The sequence below is a fragment of the Oncorhynchus gorbuscha genome, linkage group LG06, assembly GCF_021184085.1.
Source record: "Oncorhynchus gorbuscha isolate QuinsamMale2020 ecotype Even-year linkage group LG06, OgorEven_v1.0, whole genome shotgun sequence".
Taxonomy (NCBI): Eukaryota; Metazoa; Chordata; class Actinopteri; order Salmoniformes; family Salmonidae; genus Oncorhynchus; species Oncorhynchus gorbuscha.
The window spans coordinates 6,794,995-6,800,715 of NC_060178.1; the positions used below are offsets into that span (position 1 = coordinate 6,794,995).

General features: G+C 39.0%; 1 protein-coding gene across 1 annotated transcript in view; it reads right to left on the reverse strand.

Moving 5' to 3' along the window:
- Positions 1–4,232, reverse strand: part of hps5 (HPS5 biogenesis of lysosomal organelles complex 2 subunit 2) — a 78,714-nt gene extending 74,482 nt beyond the window's left edge. Inside the window, exon 1 of the mRNA XM_046352200.1 lies at positions 4,073–4,232. The gene's annotated coding sequence lies outside the window, so the exon portion shown is untranslated. The remainder of the gene's footprint in view (positions 1–4,072) is intronic.
- Between the last annotated feature and the right edge of the window lie 1,489 nt (positions 4,233–5,721).

The window sequence follows — 5,721 nt, forward strand, 5'->3', positions numbered from 1 at the left end:
TCTTTCTATTCTGGTTAGAGCCAGTTTGTGCTGTTCTGTGAAGGGAGTGGTAGACAGAGTTGTATGAGATCTTCACTTTCTTGTCAATTTCTCTCATGGAATAGCCTTCATTTCTCAGAACACGAATAGACTGAGTTTCAGAAGAAAGTTCTTTGTTTCTGGCCATTTTGAGCCTGAACCCACAAATGCAGATGCTTTAGATACTCAACTAGTAAAGAAGGACAGTGTTATTGCTTCTTTAATCATAACAGTTTTCAGCTGTGCTAACATAATTGCAAAGGTGTTTTCTAATGATCAATTAGCCTTTTAAAATTATAAACTTTGATTAGCTAACACAACTTACCATTGGAACACAGGATTGATTGTTTCTGATAATGGGCATCTTTAGCCTATGTAGATATTCCATTTTTTTTTAAATCTGCAGCTACAATAGTCATTTACAACATTAACAATGTAGACACTGTATTTCTGATCCACTTGATGCTATGTTAATGGACAAAAAAAGTTATTTTCTTTCAAAAACAAGGACATTTCTAAGTTACCCCAAACTTTCAAAAGTTTGGGGTATGTAATGCGCTCTCACCTCATTTGCTCACATTGTATATAGACTTGTTTATACTGTATTATTGACTGTATGTTTGTTTTACTCCATGTGTAACTCTGTGTCGTTGTATCTGTCGAACTGCTTTGCTTTATCTTGGCCAGGTCGCAATTGTAAATGAGAACTTGTTGTAAATGAGAACCAGCGCTCTGTCTCCATTATTTGTTGATGTGCATCAGTTCTAGCGTATTAATATGTTTTATGGAAATAGGTGTCTCCATAATGACAAATCAAAATAGCCTACCTACAACTGGATAAAAGCAGTTCCCTCTCCTCTCGCTCAAATGACTCAGCCAATAGCTGTAGTGCTCTCTCAACACACGCACCGCTTCGGCCCTCCTCACCCCTCACTCAGCAGCAGCCTGCCTCACAGTCAGAAGCAACTAACAGTAGTATATATTTATTTTGAAGAGAAATTACATGGCGGCCGCGGTGAAACTTAAAAAATAAACCCGCAACCCATACACTTTCCCCTGTGACATATTTTTCAAAGTCTGGAAAACCGCGAACATGGCAACACTGTACGCGGCACCAATCAGAGAGCGCTGTTTGGGTTAGCGGTGTTACTGTAGTGCTCTGCAGTTTGTTAAACGAAACCGCCACTGAATTGATCCACATAACCATGACACCATTCTGCCAGATATGAACCCTAAACCCTAATCACACCGGGACTAGTATTATTATGTAATTATTACTCCAGCATGTACCTGTCATTTTGGTTGTTGCTTGTGTCTCACTGCTTTGCTTTATCTTGGCCAGGTCGCAGTTGTAAATGAGAACTTGTTCTCAACTGGCCTACCTGGTTAAATAAAAGTGAAATATTTTTTTTCTCCCCTAATTCACAATGGACCGTTAATGACGGAAGCCTGGATGCTATTCTAGGCGTGAAGATATTTGTCTTGTCTAGTGATAGCCTAATATTTGCCTTCAGTTCGGAGAAAGTCAAAATAATAATGTATATCAACAAGAATAATGAACTGTCTGTAACCTACGCAGACATTTAATTAACTGACTAATTTGGCAATTCATTGGCACAATATCGTCCACTTCATCTTTAAAAAGAGAAGTCTGGCACCTTTTAAAAAGAGAAGTATGGCACCTTTTAAAAAGAGAAGTATGGCACCTTTTAAAAAGAGAAGTATGGCACCTTTTAAAAAGAGAAGTATGGCACCTTTTAAAAAGAGAAGTATGGCACCTTTTAAAAAGAGAAGTATGGCACCTTTTAAAAAGAGAAGTATGGCACCTTTTAAAAAGAGAAGTAAGGCACTAGATATGTGACAAAAACAGATAATCTTTTCATCTGTAGGCTGCCGACATAACGCTTTGTTTTAAGCATACATTTGTTCCCATGTTTTTACACAAATTGTGTGCAGCATCTGTTAAACTCTGTAATATCCCTCAAAACACTGGGATGACGACTCGCACGATATAAGTATTATCAGAGGACCTGGGAGTTAGAGCTGGGATAATAGTACAATTTACTGCCATGGCAGATTCGGACGGGACTAAAATCACGAATGTAGATTGTAATTCGTGCACATAACTAAATGACCAGCCCGGTAAAATGTATCCCATCCCGCGATTAGTTTTACTGGGTGGAGGTCGAGTAATGGAATTATGTGCACGAGCACTAAACACCACCTCTGTTATTTAAATCCCGTCCGAATCTGCCTTGGCAGTCATTTTTACGGCAGGAGAGTAACAATTCCGGCCTGAATAACCTACAGTGTTTTGGGGGGCGAACTCCAAGCTCCCCTGATAACACTAGTCCCGTGCGAATTGACATCCCTGTGTTTTGAGAGAAATGTCTGAGTTTGACAGGTGTTGCTCACCGGTTGAGCAAGAAAACAATAACCGATTCGATAAAATGAACGAGGTGCTACGCATATTATATATGAATGGCCTACACGTATCAACTTTCACAGTGAATGCTTGTGTTTCTGTTTTGTGCGTATGAATTGAATATTGCCATAATGCATCAGTAAAACATATTGCGCACATTTAATGCAACCCTTGCTGTTAATAGATTGCGAAGCAGCATACAATTGACCTAAACGCTTAGAAATGATAAATTACATTTCTCATCCATAGCCTTTAAAACTCATCTCAAGTGTAACTGCACTGTTTAGCTTACATCTGAAGGCCCGGGGGGCATTTGGGAAGTACTGCGGATCACTAAAATAACCAAATTATTATGATCACACTTCCTCAATTCAAACATTATTGCGACACCACACCAAAGAAGGTTTGGTTTAGACACTTGAGAGAGAGAGAGAAAAAAAGGGTGGAATACTCAGTGTAGCAACCTGTTATCGCCTGGATTTATTGAAATATCTTCACGCCTAGAAAAAAGACAACTCCAGGTTTCTGTCTTAACTGTCAATTTTATGAAAACTAAAACTATAAATAATTACAGGGGGAAGTTTGGGCGAAAAAAATATATCCCGTCCAAATTTTCCTCTGGAATAACGGACACAGACAGGAGCATTCATGATCAGTTTCAAACAGTTGCAGGAAAATACTGTCACTGATGCATTTTCTAATAACTTTAAAAACATTGTTTATTTCCTACTAAGTTCAATACGTTTTTGAATATAGTTTAATTCCCATTTAATTTGTCTGGATTCCGTCTGCGTTTTCCCGCAACAGGGAAGATTTATAGTGACCTACCAGTATTAGCCAACCCTCAGCTGCCTTCTGTCATATGACTCTCACCATCCTCCTCTCAAATGGAAACATCATGACTCCACTTTCCCCCCACCAGCTACCAAGAGTTTAAAAAAAAAAGATAAATGTAAAAAGCACTAATGCATATTAAGGGGAAAAAAAACTTTTGAGAAATGATCATCAAAAAAATAACTAAAAAAGTTTAATTTCTGAAACTAAGCTAAAGGGTTTTTGCTGTAAATGACTTTGAACCACCATATCTGACAACTAGTTCCCTGCAAAATAACTTGACAAAAACTTTCACATTCCAACAACGCAGCCAGTTGCCACATCTTTACACTAGATAATGAAAGTAACACTTGCTTGCTGTGACAACTAAGTTAGACTTTTGTTCATTTTACATTGAATTTAGTTGGCCATCTGAAAGTAACTGGTTTAGGCTTGATTTGAAAGCATTTGTAAACTTTAAAAGGGGGTTTTGTCGGTATAGGTGGTGTACGAATAAAATGTCCTTTAACGATGGCTGGGCATCACGGGACCCTGCGCAGTGGGGAAAGTGCCTCCACAATGCAAAGAAAAATCGCACAACTTCGCTATCTAAAGTGTAAAAACGCAAACTAAGTTCCGTTTATTCGTTTTTGAATAGTCAGCTTTGTGTCTGACTGACCATTGTCCACATTATCAACTGTTATTGTTGTTTTGATACGGGTACACGTTAAGTTAACCAAGCGGTGGATAAGGGAAAGTTAGCGAGCTGACGTTAGCGGCTAGGCAATCGTTTGTTTAGTTTTGTCACAAACTTACCAGGCATTACAGTCCCCGCTGTTTAAATCGCGATTCAATCTTCGTGATACACAGTTCACTATCAGTTCATGTCCTTAGCTGTGTGTGTGTGTGTTTAACTAACGTGAGTTGTTTACTTTTTCTAGCTAGAATGAACTGTCGACTCCTCCGCCTCCGGTTGTGATGGGACACACTTCCTGAAAAGTCTGAATTTACCGGTACTATTATTTCAGGGAGGTGTGTCCCTACTACACTAGACTGTTCAGTACCCCCCCTAAAAAAAAGAGCTTTATTTTGACGTTTAAATCCACGAGTTCTTAAATGAATGTAACCATGGTCATTCGTTTGTCAGCTAAAATAAAATAAAAAATTAAAAAACCTAAAGTGGTGGTTTGTCAGTGTGTAGAATAAGACATGGCTAATTAGTTTACTGTGCATAATAATACTTGTAGAAATAAATCAAAATAAATCTTGTGTTTTAGGTTCATGAAAATATAACCCCCCCCGCATCTTGTTTCTGTGAGTGTGCACTACTTTCAGTGGCGCAGGCACACTTCATAAGTGTTGGGTTAGTGGTGCAGTCCATTAGCAACCCTCTATTGATTGAAACATGAGAAAATGCCCAAGACATCCTCTGCAGCACACACCAAAATAGCCCACTAAAATGAGATGAGGATAGGGCTGCTTCCTAAATGGCACTATATTCCTATATTCCCCATGTCGTGCACTACTCTTGACTAGAGTCCTATGTAGGGAATTGTATTTTTTATTTAACTAGGCAAGTCAGTTAAGTTTGGGTGCCCTGGTTCACCTGGTGTGCGAGGAGGTGGGGGATCATCCCCAGAAATAGAGGGGTGTTACTTAAGAACAAATTCAGTCGCTTTGGATAAAGCGTCTGCTAAATGGCATATATTATTATTATTATATTATAGAAGCACTGCTTTACAGCGCTTATTTTCCTCTTGATTCAAAAGAAAGCCTCCCAGAATAGTAGTGATGATGTAAGATCTGTTTGCCTTTTAGGTCATAATGAATCAACATTCAGAAAGGCACTCGCACATCTGAGCTATATTTATTTGCAGGTGCATGGTGACGTCACTGATTGTAACGATATTAGCGTGCACCACCGCTAACTAGCTAGCCATTTCACATCCGTTACACATGGTAACAATTAAACGCGTGAAAAAAATAAAGAAACCCCCCCCACTGCTCTGACGCATACGGAAAGCTTAATGAAGAGCAGCGATTCTAGTAAGAGCAGTGTGTGGGTTTCTTCTTTTTCTCTGATTCTAGATCAGATGAGAATACGGCCCTGATGAGAGCCTATAGCCTTGTTAAACCACCAAACATAACACATTTACTCCGGTATAACCAGGCTACGATAGAGAGCCTACTGTAGTCTTCATTCTGACCGTTGGGCATTTCTAAAGAATTTTAGACCACACAACTACATGCAAATCCTTCTGGGGTGTAGTTTCCCCCCCTAGCTACAGATCTAGGATCAGCTTCCCCTAAATTTAAACAATTTCTGGAGAAAAGCAAATAATGATCTCAGATCAGTGTCTAGAGGCAGCTTCATCCTACACCTTCCACCCATAGATCATATACAACAGCCTCACCAACTACTAAAAAATAAATAAGCTAAAAACCAGAAAAAAAGAAAGAAAAAA